At 45.7% G+C, this 14,275-nt stretch overlaps 1 protein-coding gene across 12 annotated transcripts in view; it reads right to left on the bottom strand.

Annotated features, from left to right (window-relative positions):
* Positions 1-14,275, bottom strand: part of WAC (WW domain containing adaptor with coiled-coil) — a 600,841-nt gene that overhangs the window by 551,547 nt on the left and 35,019 nt on the right. The gene's annotated exons all lie outside the window — the stretch shown is intronic.

The raw sequence follows: 14,275 nt of genomic DNA, 5'->3' as shown, positions 1-14,275 counted from the left end.
CTCATTCCTTCATGACAGATCCCAAAGCTTCAAGGTGAACCAGACCCTCTCGCATCCTTCGCCGGTCACGATGGGAGTCCTCCAGGGTTCAGCACTCACCCACACTTTTCACCCTGTTTATGGAGCCTTTGACAGAAATTCTGAAATCATCTAGCATTCATTATCACATGTATATGGATGACATCCAACTATACTTGAAGACCTCCTTCTTAGAGGACGTCTGGTCCCTCAATTCAGTCCTAATGGAAACTCAAAGTTGGTTGGCACACAACAACTTGAAGTTAAACGCTCTCAAAACAGAATTCCTACTTATCGCACCACATAAGCAATCTCCGGTCAGCGAACAATGGTTGAATCATCTCACTGCTCTTAACTGTAGGCCGCACCTTGTTGATTCTGCAACCTCGCTGGGAATTATGTTAAGTCTGAACATGAAAAGGCACATCAGCTCCCTCTCCAAAGGAGCGAACTTCCAACTCAGCATTGTAAGGAAACTCAAAAACCTTACCTCCCTGCTCATGACCTAAAGGTGGCACTGCAAACCTTAGTGTTATCAAAGCTGGACTATGGTAGCACAACCCTTTCCGGTCTACCTAGAGTGAAGACTGCTCCTCTGAGGGCTGCACTCAACTCAGTTGCTAGGCTCATAACAGGCAACAAAAAATAGAACCATATCACCCCTGACCTTTTGTACTTGAACTGGCTGCCATATTAAGCTCGGATACAATAAAAAATTGCCTGCATGGCACACAAAGCAATTCACTTCAATACCCCTTTGTACCTCGCTCAAAAACTGTAGCTCTCATGTGGCGAGAGAGCCTCCAGAAGTGCCAGCACCCTATTGCTCAAACCGCAAAAATTCAAGAAGAAAAAAAAAAAAAAAGAATCTATAAATCGAGCCTTTTCCGGTATAGCACCGAGGATTTGGAACTCCCGCCTCCCTGAAGTCAGGGTGAACCCTTCCATTGTCCTCTTTAAACAAGCATTTACAATGCAATGGTCTCGGCATTGGTAAAGTTAGAGCTATTGGCATTGCTCATGACATTATTTTTGTTTATGTTTTTGTTTTTAAAACATTTAAAGAAACGGCATTGTTATTTACAATGTCAATAGCTTAATCACTCTCAAATGCGAGACCTATTGCATTTGCACCCACACACAGAGCCACCTACACACACACTGATTAAGCTATTGACATTGTAAATAACAATGCCGTTTCTTTACATGTTTTAAAAACAAAAACAAACAAAAATAAATGTCATGAGCAATGCCAATAGCTCTAACTTTAACAATGACGAGACCGTTGCATTGTAAATGCTTGTTCGCTAGCCGAGACCTAAAAACTAAATAAAACATGTTCCGCAGAGGAAAATACAAGCAGCCTTCATTTTGTGTTCAGGCAGTGTTCTTGAGTGTGTACAGTTTTTCCCTTTCAGATGGTTGTAAAATCTATGATGGGGTTTAGTGGATATGTCACCTGTAGGATTAAGAAGACCTGTGTTGTTATCCTGGCTGTCCTCACTTGACTGGATTGTGGGATCCTACGCATGACTAACCCATCCTGTTACTACGGTGGTGCTGTATTGAAATCACAACCCTTCCTGTTGCCCCCGTGTGCAGAGCCTCTTCTGTGTTCCGGTCTTGGCACAGACATGCCTCTCGTAATAAATCACTCATGCATACATCAGTGCTAGTGTGCTCCTCGAAAATGCATTCTCTCAATTATTAACATTTTCACCTACCACTTGCTCTGTGATTTATCCTGGGGGTGTATCCATCCCTCCATACGTGAATAACATAATTCCGAACGAGAACCCATTAGTCACATCACACTAAATCACCATTTCACCTTCCAAAAGAAACACCCTCCCAGTCTGCAGGTAATAATCAAAGACAAGAAGGGCAGCCAGCAGTTGTAAACTGAAAGCAGTAGTAGAAGAAGTAAATGGGAAATCTCTCTCGATCATAAATGATAGCCAAAGATGCAAAGCAGGTATACGCAAAATCGGAGCATCTGAATGCTGAACGTTGTACCAAATACGTAATGGCTGCACCATAGCAATTGTGAGTGCACAACTGATACGAGGTACCTACTCTCGCTTCTATTTTACAATCAACCTTAGACCTCATTTTGAATCAATCTGGAAAATAGAATAGTAAACAAAAGTGATACTGTTCAGCCAACGACGATAAAAAACCTGCAGCCCCTTTTTAAGATTCAATACAAAACATTTAATAATTTCTCAGTAAAACACGCAAAACTGTGCACACCTTGAAATGCTTTTAAAACATGTTCACTTATATATGGTCAGTATCACAAATCGACTTTAAAAAAAACATAGCCCCTCAGAAAGGGGGAATTATTTGTTACTTTTTATCTTCAATAGCGCCATTAAAGGATCGTTTGTTTACTTCACAACATTTTTTGCATGTACATTTTCAATCGATTTGGCCATGAAAGATCTGTTTATAGAAGCTGTATCTATGAGAACAGGAAGTTGAGATATATGTGCTTGCATTCATAAAGAACGTAGAATGTTAATCAGATGCAAAATTCTCTTCACCAATTTATCGTGCACAAAATAGAAACTGATCCCAAAATTCATAAATAAACATACACCAAAAACTAAAGGAAAATGATGAGGCAATGTTAACAAAGTGTGCCTCAGCAAAGCGCACCTCGGCAGCCCTGTCACACAACCGGCTCAGAGATCTCCTCAGCAAAGCTTGCGTACACCCTTCGCCCCGCAGCTTTTGTTATGCGATTAGGATTCTGACCTCACATAATGCGATCTATGACCGATGTCGGTACATCTGAAGGAAAGCCCGACCGTAGATCGGCGAGTTAGCCGAAGATTTGTCCCTGTGGCCCACTTACAGGCCGCCTCCCTTTGCCGGATACTCTCGCGAGTTGCGAGAGAGCTGGAAGGCCTTGTGAGGTAGACTGCCGCCTCCCAGGTCCCCTCGACCGCTTACCGGGCCGCTGGTGCCTGCACCCCCGCCGCCGGATGCCGCAACCTGTCCCTCTCCTGTGTTCTGCGGCCTCTATAACAAAAGCAGCTCCTCCGTCTTTCCAGCGGCCGCCATCTTCCTCCGACCGCTGCCACTGAGCGCGAGGGGGGCACCCTGGGTAACCAGAAAGACGGCGTGGTTCCGGCGTTTGAGGGCTAGACTGTGCTCTGGTTGAAAACCCCGGGAAGCTAAAAGAATCTCCGTGCCCCAGGGGCACCGCTGACATACTAATTCCAAATAAGAATACAAATCTGATAGGAGTCTCCTTAAAAATAAAGCGTTATTTTTTTAACATGCGGAAGCGTTTGACAGTAGATCATTAGATTATTTTACTGCCAGTGCTGGAATTGGGAAATACATTGTCTACGAAAACCTACATTGTCTACGAAAACCTATTAATCGGCGGAATCATAAACAAGGTGTAACGCCCTGAACGTCTCAGGATCGTTTAACAGACACGACAATGAGGACGCAACCACTAGTGAAGGGTTAGTTGTTTTAATGAAGGCAAATATAATACAAAGAATAAACAAAACTTATAGTCACTGGAATCCTCCAGGCTAAGTACGTTACCAGCCCACAGCACGGATGGTCCTAACCGTCCTCTGCATATACGCCGGTCCCGGCGTATGCCAACAGAGGGCAGAAATGAAATGGCCGACAATGCCAATCGGTAGGCTGTGAGGGGCACGAAGAGTGTTGGGGAGAATCGAGGAGTCAGGGAAACACCCAGCCGGGGTCTCTACCTGAAGGGAGCAGCCGCTCAACCTCTTCCTCAGACTGCACCGGGACGCGGAGTCACCTCCTGGTGATGCGTCACCGATACCCCAATCACAAGCAAGAAGACTGAACCGAGAGCAGCCGCTCGATCGATCGATCCTGTGGACTTCCGAGTCTGTAACGCGGCAAACACCTCCTGGTGTGCGTTACAGCTGGCAGTCCCTGTGTCTCTGGTCGGGCTGGGAGTTACGACTCCAACCAGCAAAAGCGCCACTGCACTTGGACTCAGCCGAGTCAAAAAGCGAAGCTCAATGGTTGACCGGTAGAGCTTCCGGGTCCTTCACAGGTGACGATGGGGCAAGACACGGCCCAGGGAGTAACGACTCGACCTACCTCCGTTCTTGCCTTACTGGAGCACCACTCCGGAACACTGCTCTTCACGAAGAAGGTACGTCGGTGTGAACACAATATCCGACAGCGTTGTACCTCCCGGTTCCTCCCTTTATAGGGCGTGTTTTCCTTGAGTTATGTAACAGCTCTCCTGTTTACATAAGGGCGTGTTTCCCTTGAGTTATGTAACAGCTCTCCTGTTTACATAAGGGCGTGTTTTCCTTGAGTTATGTAACAGCTCTCCTGTTTACATAAGGGCGTGTTTCCCTTGTATGACAGGAATTCTTGACACAAGGCAGAGCAAAAGGCAAGCACACCACCGCCTTTCTCCGAGGCACAGCAAAAATGCCTCGGAGAAAGGGAGCCTCATTTTCGGATTTGGGGGCGTGTTTTGCTGTTGTCTCCTCCCTGAGACTTCTCGCAAAAAACACGCCCCCCGATCCGAAAAAGACGGGGCTTCAACGGAGTGACTGGACCTCTTCTCCAGTGGCTGGCCAGCATTTAAGAGGCCAGCCAATGGAGAACAGGATAGAAGAGGGGCGGGTGCAAGCCCCTCTTCTCAAAGTCACTCCAACTCATTAAATCTCGGAGCGAGACTGCGCAAGCGCAACCTTTCGCAGCCGAGACCTAAAAAGGAAGTCAAAGTGCTCTTGATAAAGAAATTTCTGCCTCTGACTGGCTATTCAAGTGGATACTGAGGTCACAGTCGCAGTTCTGTGGCCCAGCCACTATGGTGGCGAGATTCCCTTAGCTTTATATGTCTGTATCTTCTGCTTTGTGGGTTCTGTTTTGATTACATGTATCTGTATTCCTCTTGATGTATAAATAGAAATGCGCTCTGATACCCTGGGTGGTCATGTTCATGCTATAGAAAACTTTCAAAAATAAATAAATGTTATGTGCAAAGTAACACTGTTTACATGGAGTATACCTATATGCTTATAGGGATGACTCCAACTTGTTTCTATACTACTTCTCCCTTTTTCTTCTCTTTAAATAGTTTGGATTTAAAGATTCAAAGTCAGCATGCACGTAGGTACAATGAATCCAAACTAATTGCCTTATCCTTATGAAGCATATCCTGCTGGAGTCTGAGGTTTTATAATCTGGTCCAGAAGAAACGCCACGGATCCCATTGGGACGAGAAAGACGTCAAACATTTTGACATAAATTTGAGGAAAAACCCCAGTATCAAACACTGAGACTATCACGGGTCATAAGTTGCCTAACAGATAGTACTCACACCACTGTTTTTATCCCTACCAAGGGTGCTTTCAAAATAAACAGCATAGAGCACATCCTAGGTAGTTTTAACTTACGATTTCACACCCTACCATACTCTTTTGCACTCATCAAAACAATATAAAGTGAAGATATCAGTGAAAGCTCTCTAGCGGGCCCATGGGGCATTGCAGTGCCAGCCCCACAAAGAGCAAATGCCCAATGATGAAGAATGACACCCATTTTGGTGTGTGAGGACTTTATCTTCTTAAGAGGGAGATTCCCCAGAGGCAATTAATTTTCCAACCTTCCTTTCCATGACATTTCCCTCTTCAGGAACAGCCTCCCTACATTTGTTTGGATATAATGTATTGACCAAACACAGTAACAATACAGCAAAGCCAAGGTTAATAGTTTATACGGTAGGTGTTCCAACAAAAAGAAAAACACAGTAAACAAAGTTAGACTACATTGTGTTGAATAGCTTTATTTGATATAAAATATCATAAAAGTCATGGCAAGTCATCATCCATAAAAATCCTTCAAGATACAACATGAGATATTAGAAAGAACGATAAAAGAGCCAAATATGTACAAATAAAAGGCCAAAAAAGCACATCATATTATACTAGAACAAGTACACCTAAGTCTCAGTGGCCAGACTCTGAACATTTTATCAGTTTAGTTCGTATCAGCCAAGCACACCCCAAAAATTTGGCTACCCCACAGACCATCACCAGGGAGGAAGTATCAGTTAAAAAAGAGCGGAGCGCCGCCCTATAGTTCACAAGACCCATGTTCCTACAGATGGGGCCAAGCCACTTCCTCCTAGCCGCCCTATAGGCCGGGCAAGCAAAGAGGAAATGGGGAACAGATTCGTTTGGGGCGGAACACCCGGGACATTTAACCAAGGTAGAAGTCTGGCAATTCCAGCTTGCCACCAGTGCATTTAGCGGGAGAGACCCAAACCTGAGCTTCATGTAAAGCGTTCTGTCTCGTGGACATTGAATAAAGTCCAGATATTGCTCGGATTTGGCCACCAACTTATGCTCCAGAAACTGGTTTGTAAGTCTACCTTGATTAGGATTTCTTACTTCCTCTCCCTTCACCCAGTCCCAATAGGCTTTTTTGATGATTTGCTTTTCCGGTGGGGTTTGATTAAGCCAGACCTTCCCGTACCCGATGTCATTGACCAACCGCTTCAATTTGCAAATCCATTTAATCTGGTTGCCGGTGTTTAGGTTAATTATCTCGGTCAGGGCATCCGCATAACTGGTCAATTCAGGGGTGCGTCTCAGGCGAACCCAAAAGAGCAATGGGTGTAGTCTTGCTATGTCCCTGATAGAGCGTTACCCCAAATCTAAACGGAGCGGTAACAAGGGGGTAGAGGGAAACCAGACCTCTTAGAAAATGGTTCTCAGATTTCTCCAGGTCACTGGTATTCTCAAACCCCCATAACTCCACCCCATAAAGAGCTGGGGGGTAGAGCCTTCCCGTCATATACCTCAAGGGCTACTGGACTACTTAAAGAGAGCCGCTGTTTTCTTAGTATTGGACCCGCCACCCTCTTATGATTAAGGATCATTTTGACTAGATGTTCATTCCATTGCATCGACTTGGTGACCCTGATGCCTAGATAATCGAAGGAATCAACGATATCTAATGGCATTCCATTAAGTGAGAAGCCATTCCTGAATCGTTTAGATGGTGCCAAGGTCATAAGCTTTGTTTTAGAGGTGTTTATTACAAGGCCCCTTGCATCACAAAACTGACTAAACCTGGCAAGCAGCTTTTGAAGTCCGCTAGAGCGTTTAGACATCAAAAGGGTATCGTCAGCAAAAAAAAAAAAGTGGGAGTTATTTCCCCTGCCAGCACGGGGGCATCTGTTGGGTCCTCTCTCAGATGGTCAACCACCCCATTTATGAAGAGAGAGAACAGAGTTGGAGCCAGCACGCAACCCTGGCGGACTCGCCCATCAACAGACACCCTATCTGTCAACTGTCCCTGGTTGCCCCACCTGATTTTTGCGTAGTTTCCCTCATGAAGGCGCCTGACTATATTGAGGATCAAAGGTGGAAATCCCAGGTCGGACAACACCGACCAGAGTTTGGAGCGAGGGACCAGGTCAAATGCGGATTTAAGGTCGATAAAGGCCAGATATAAACTGCCTTTCCCTATAACGACCACTTTCCAGTAGATCGTAAAAAACCGGAAGACCTGGTCCATCGTACCCACCCCAAGTCTGAAGCCTGCCTGGAAATGTGAGAGGGCATTGGCATCATCCATCCATGTCCTAACCCTCATCAGGAGGACCCTACCAACCACCTTCTGTATTATGTCGATTAAACTTATCGGCCTGTAGTTGGCGGGATCCTCCCTACTCCCCTTCTTAAATATGGGTACCACTTCGGCACCTTTCCAGGAATCCGGGACAGGAAGATCTCTGGCAATTAAATTCAATATGAGCAGAATAACGTTGGCCCATGGTTTTGGATCATGGAGAAGGAGATCGCCGGGTATGCCATCGGGGCCTGCCGCCTTCCCAGGTGAATGGCTGGAAGGACCTCGTTAAGCTTAAAGAGGTCGCATGCACATACGAATACAAAAAGTTGATCTATAGAGGGGTCCTCGGAGAGTAGGGTGGACTTGTCGCCATTAGATTGAGAATGGCCAATGGCCTCACTATACAATCCGGAGAAATATATGCGTCACTGTTGGGCCGTAATGTGATTGGGGATTGGATCGTCACCCATACGGCTGCCTTTGTCAATGAGACCCCAAAACAGTGTTGCATCTTTCAAGAGGGAGGCAGATTTGAGCTCCTGCCAATACGCTTCTTCCCAGGAACGCATGGCTGTCTCGATTGACCTTGTGTACTCTTTTCTAGCATCTCTAACAAGAGACATGTTATTACTTTGAAGAGCTCTGGATAACAATCGTCTCTTCTCCCTGCACGCCCTCGAATACCATAAGTTAGACGCCCTAGGGCGTAAATTGTGGGTCAAGGGCTCTGATATGGTAAAGAGCGAGCTCATTTTTCCAATAAAATCTACATAGTGTTTTGTAAGGAGAGAATTCTGCACACCCATAAGGGGCTCTTGGGGTGGGTCGAGCTCCAGAGATAACTGCTCTACCAGAGCTCTTGATTTGCACAATATGTCCTCATCCTGTGAGACCCTGTGCCACTTTAGGCGACGATTACAATGAGAAGGGACTACCTCTTTTGTAGACATATTTGTTACAATGGCAGTTTTAGAAGCTGACCAGATGTTGAGTATTAGCATGCAAAGCGGACTGTGGTCGCTATCCTGGGTAGGTAGAATTTCCATATCTTCTAAAGCGTGCCAAAGTCGTATGTCCAACAAAATATAGTCTATCCTTGACGGGCAGCTGGGTCTATTATATGTATTAGCCCCGCATAAGTCAGAGCGTGATCTACCATTTATGGCTCTGAGGTTATGTTCCAATGTGAGTGCGCTCAGTTGAATAGCCCTTTACGTCCACTTCTTAATTGGGGTTATGCTAAGTGGGGGGATAGCAAATTTAGTGTCCTGGTCATCAATGCCCAGAACATCCTCGGAACAGAGAGGTTCGTAGGTACAGTTGAAGTCCCCTGCGACAATGGCTACTGAGTTGGGGTTAAGATTAGACAACTCTCTCTCTAAAGTAGATAAAGTCGACGAGAGTTGAGCCCCAGGAGACCCTCTGGCATAGACATTAAATATTTCCAGATCAGGACCTTTTTCAAGTCCTTTCGCAGACAGATGTAAAATGTCGTCAGAAGGAGTGGTGATGGCAACTGAAGACCAGTTTAAAAGAGATATTTAACCAGATATGCAAACCCCCGCTGGTCGGCCTTTCCCTGATCTTAAAGCTGGGAACAAGTAAGTACTAAACCCAGGTTTGTGTTGGGGAACCAGACTCCAGGTTTCTTGAAACAAGCAGATATCTTGGCCATCTATAAATGTGTTCCATTCTGGGAGCGACAATTTTTTCTGGAGGCCAGCAATATTCCAAGAAAGGAAACGTAATGACCCTTGGGAGTTGGCCACGGTTCCGGTATCTACCACACTTGAAAGACTGTTAAAATCAACCAGTGTACTCCCCCACTCAGCTTGCTTTTCCCCCCTAACATTTAGACATGGGGCTGTTTCATCTTTTCTCCCCCTCTGTTTATTTATCAAATCCCCAGGGGCTAAAAATTGACTATTATCCAGTCAGTCTACCAAACTTAGACCGGACTCCTTAGTATCCCTGTCTTGTGACCATAGTGGAGATTTTGCGAAATTGAATGGCAGAGGAACCTGGGGGGGGGGGGGGGGGGGGGGTACGGAGGTTTTCGGCTATTTCAGCATTAAATATCTTAATCTCGATACAATCTGTCCTCGATACAACTTTTTTAATCCTTGTTACTTTAGCCACGTCCTCCCTTATGACTGACCTACATCCCCTCACGTGTCTTGTCTAGTGAATTACTTTGTTGTGTAACGATTCTTGGCTTTCATAGCAGTGGGGGCTCGAGAGTTTAGGGACCTTAGTCATAAATTGTAGAAATAGGGCCCCTTGTTAGTGTGTTGCCCCTATTGGTTCCCCAGAAGGGCCGACCAATCTGCTCTTCCCAAATCATAGCGGTGCTAGCTGGTTTAGCTCCAGTAGGGGGCCGGTCTCGTCCATTACTACGGCTACACATTCCTAGGCCCAAATCCATATGTGGAGTAAAGTGACTATGTGGGATAGAGGCAACAATGGGGAGCGGGGCTTGAGACCCTTGGCCTTGCACTGATCCGCACCCATCCTTCCCATAACATTTTACCCTCGGTTCCGGACTTAAACTGATACTAGTCGGTGCGGGGGGAAGGCAGTACTGGGGCCGAAGGTCTATTCCCAAGCAAGTCCACCTTCTCCCTCAACAAAGCCAGTTGTCTTTCAAGAAGATCCACTCTCAGTCGTAGAACGTCATACTGAGAGCCGCATTGGCAACATGACGATGAGCTGGCAGAGGGCTTGGGCCTTCCCTACCTTACTAGGGGTAGACATTAGGCTATCCTCAACACAGAGATCTAAAACATCGTATCTATTTGAACTGGGGAGATGGACAGATACAAGTTCACTAATAGTGTTCATAGAGTCACTTGGGCCTGCCTTTTTTTGTGGAGATAGAGGCCCTTGAATGCCCTCCACAAGGGTGTGTGACTCGTGGGTAGTATAATTTTTTAGATGGTTTCTTGTTAAACATAGCTGGAGCAACTCTGTCCTGTAAAAGAGGTGGTGCTAGTACATCCGCAGGCCGATTCCCATCCACAACTGCCTAGGTGTCAATGGTAGTGCCCAAGATGCTCTCACAATCATCCACAATGCCCTCAATCCTTGTTAGGACAATTGGATGCGGCGTGGGAATTTTTTTTTTTTCCTCCCCCTTTTACTCAGGAGTGGGCCCCCACCCGCAGTTAACTTCCTCTTTCCCATAGTAATTAGGCCACTGTTCCACAAGGAAGCTATAAGTCGCAGTGAAGGACAAGGGTGGTTTAGCTGTGTACCTGGCCAAATGAAACCCAACAGTACTTACGAACAAATGCTCATGAGACAGGGGACAGAAGTGTTGCCCAGCCCGGCCCGGCCTCCTTCAGCCTTTGACGGGCAAGGACGGGCCCACCCTTGGCCCGGGCTTCGCCCAGGCGCGTCCCGCGCCGCGGTAGATGTTGGCGCGTTTTAAGCGCGAGGCACCAGTGACAGCTCCCTCCAGGCAGCAAAGCAAGCTGGGACTTAGAGTCCCCACAGCAGAGTCCGGTACTGACTAGGCGCGTCCCCATTGTGTAAAATTATTTCATCAACATCGGCCCACTAGTAATAAATCAACGTTTCAACCTCGCAATTGATTACAGGGTCATTCTCAGTACAAACATGGTAGCAACCTACAAAGAAGCATTGGCATAGCCAATAGGTCTCGCCTTTGGGACCTTATAAGCGTTTAGGTATGCAGCACATTATCCTATGTATTGTGTTGCTAGATATTGAATACAAATAACAAGCATTTGCAACGCAATAGGTCTCGCATTTCAAGAGTTTGAGCTATTGGCATTGTATAGGACAATGCCTTTTATGTGTTTTTAAAACCGATAAATAAAAGGCAGTGTCATTTACAATGCCAATAGCTTAAACTCTTGCAAATGCGAGACCTATTGTATTGCATATGTGTTTAGTGCCCGTGCTATAAAGATTTTTTTTTAAATGTCAGGAGAGAGCGTGTCAAAGCTATTTGAGAAAATGGTACTCGTAGGCACATGTAACAGGGGGTGTCGCCATGGGAGGGTACAAAATGAGAGAAGGCGATACTAAGGAGGGAGTACTAAGCCTATTGCCCAGTGAAAACCCAAAGTTTAGTCGACAATGACAAGCCAATGAAAAACATAGGCGCAGAGTGGGCTGAGCTTCAAGTCAATACTTGAATACAGCATGCCTCACAGAGCAGCACATGCGGTGCCCAGACTCGACCTATATAATGGCTCTTTAGCATCTCTTGTTGCCAGTTAAACCCGAAAACAAACTGGAATTTCAGTAATTGCCAGGTGAAGAACTCCATCAAGTTCACAGAGAGCTGCCTAAAACGGAGGTGTTGCTTGTCGATGAGATGAGCATGGTGGGCCTTTGCGGCGATTCCACCCCGAGTGCAGGGACTCCCTTTGAGAATCAGGTCCGGTATACATTGCAAGATTCATTAAGTATTGAGAATTGCATACTGTTTGCAGGCAAACTGATTGTATGTTCAGACCACCTTCAGTGAGCACCAGTGTAATGGCAGTCCGTGTATAACAAACACAGGCATAACGAGACACATTCAGGTAGGGAGCAAATATTTGGTTGGCCTCCCAGTACAGTGACTGCGCCAAACTATATGGCTTTAAACAGTCAAAAAGATACACATTGGTTTTACCTCTGTCATGTCACAACCTAATGAGAACCAAATTCAAGAACTGAAATCTACTCTCCGGATGGAACAGCAGGCAACTACATTTTTCCCTGGGACAAAAGACTATCAAAATACTGAATTAATTAAAAATAATTGTGTGGGACTGCAGCAAGCTGTCAGTTTAAATGTAAATTCATAAAAAAAAGTTTTGCAAAGAAAACTAAATACGTTGAAAAGGCTCCAAGCCATTGTGACATAGGTCATATCACTGGCTTTCTTGCGTATTCCAACACATAATTTTGTCATGGTACAACAGCCTCAAAAAGATGCACACTGCAGTGTCAAATTCCTACTTTGTAATCAACTGAATGTGGAAAAACAACAATTTCCACTTTTGTCTCACTCATGGACTCACCAGTCACAAATCATGAGTATTATTTTATTTCAATCATTATTTCGGCCATAAATGTGGGTATAAAAGGACAATAGAAAAAAACATGTCCATCGCAAGTTAGATACAATTTCATCACGAGGATAAAAGCAATCCGTGATCTGCCTGGAATTAAATGGCATATATCTTTTAGCTCCTGTGGCTGATACTCCAGATAAAAACAGCTGAAATGAGAGGAACTAAATAGGTAGCGCTGTGATGCTACTATCGTTGCTTCAAAATTAGTCAGACAAAAAACAACTAAAACAAGTGCCTCCTTTTAATGGCACATTTTAGGAAGGAGCAAATATTGACTCAGTCCGAGGGAGACTCCGTAGTTTGCAGATATTCCTGGACAGCCAGAGAACTCTGAATGCCCGGGTTCCTGACAACCGGAAGCAAATATACCAAAAGTAAATAAATAGAAAAAAAAAATCTATTTCTTTACTTTTGGTATAATCGAGGCACCCGCGCTTTACTCACACTTCCTCTACCACACGCCCCAGAAATGCCCGATGGCAGCGCTACTCCAATGTGACTACAGGAAGCCCAGGCCTCCTGCCGCAGAGTACCAAAAGCAACCACGCCCGCTCCCAGTTAGGCAACACAAAAAGCTTCCACTAAACCTGCTCTGCTCTCAACCACAACCATTCCCCCAACTTGCGATGATGTACAAAAATATGGAAGCACGGGGACCAGATCGACAGTACCAAATGCAAACATCCGCTCCCCCATTTAATCAGTTTAAACCTTCTTAAAAAGCAAGTGGAGCGGCTGCACGGCCAACCTCTCCCTGCGCATTCAGCGTGTTGCATAACATTAACCCCGCTGCCTTCTGCGGGGCTGACATCACCTCGGCTCCATTCTTCAGCACGCCGGCATTCCATTGGCTGCCCCTTCAGAGGCCACATGGGACCCGGGACAATGGCAGCCCCTCTCTTCACACAGCCTCCCTCCCTGTCCGATTCATCGCAGGCACGGCTGCACCTGTGCATCTGCGCAGGGGAAACCTCACTGGGGGCCACTTTTCATGATTTTGTTGAGTTTGGGATTAGCTGGATTAAGGGACGGTTCATAAGGACCCCCTGCAGCTGCGAGGAAGTTTCATCACGGGGTCAGCATAGTTCGAACCATAGTCTGTCAACACCAATCGAGGGAGACTACCAAAAAACCAGCTTGGAGAAGGCCAGTTTATAACACAAAATAAGCGCGCGTCGAGCCGCCCAAAAATATTATAGACATTCAATCAAGCCACTTGGGGTCGCTATAGTAGGAATGTCCGTTATAGTAGGAAAACGACAGTTTATTTCGGTTGTAAAAATATCCAGGCAAAATGGTCCACCGTGTCAGACCTTTTATTTAAGTTAACACAGTCAATGTGCCTGTTGTATTAGGCCCAAACCAGCAGCCGATACACAATTGAAGTCGGTTCTTTTAAAGAACGCTGTCCTAGGTCAACACTCATGGTCACGTATAAACGGCGTTACCATAGAGCAACAGGCCTCTGACACTTAAGGGTGGGCACTCCAGCATCCTGCGCATAATGTTTTGCCAGTCCAATAAAGAGGCACAAGCCTTATAAATATGGTTAAAAG

This window comes from Triturus cristatus, chromosome 10 (genome assembly GCF_964204655.1).
Source record: "Triturus cristatus chromosome 10, aTriCri1.1, whole genome shotgun sequence".
NCBI classification, from domain to species: domain Eukaryota; kingdom Metazoa; phylum Chordata; class Amphibia; order Caudata; family Salamandridae; genus Triturus; species Triturus cristatus.
Note: the sequence above shows the minus strand (reverse complement) of the source record. Positions and strands in the feature narration are given on the sequence as shown.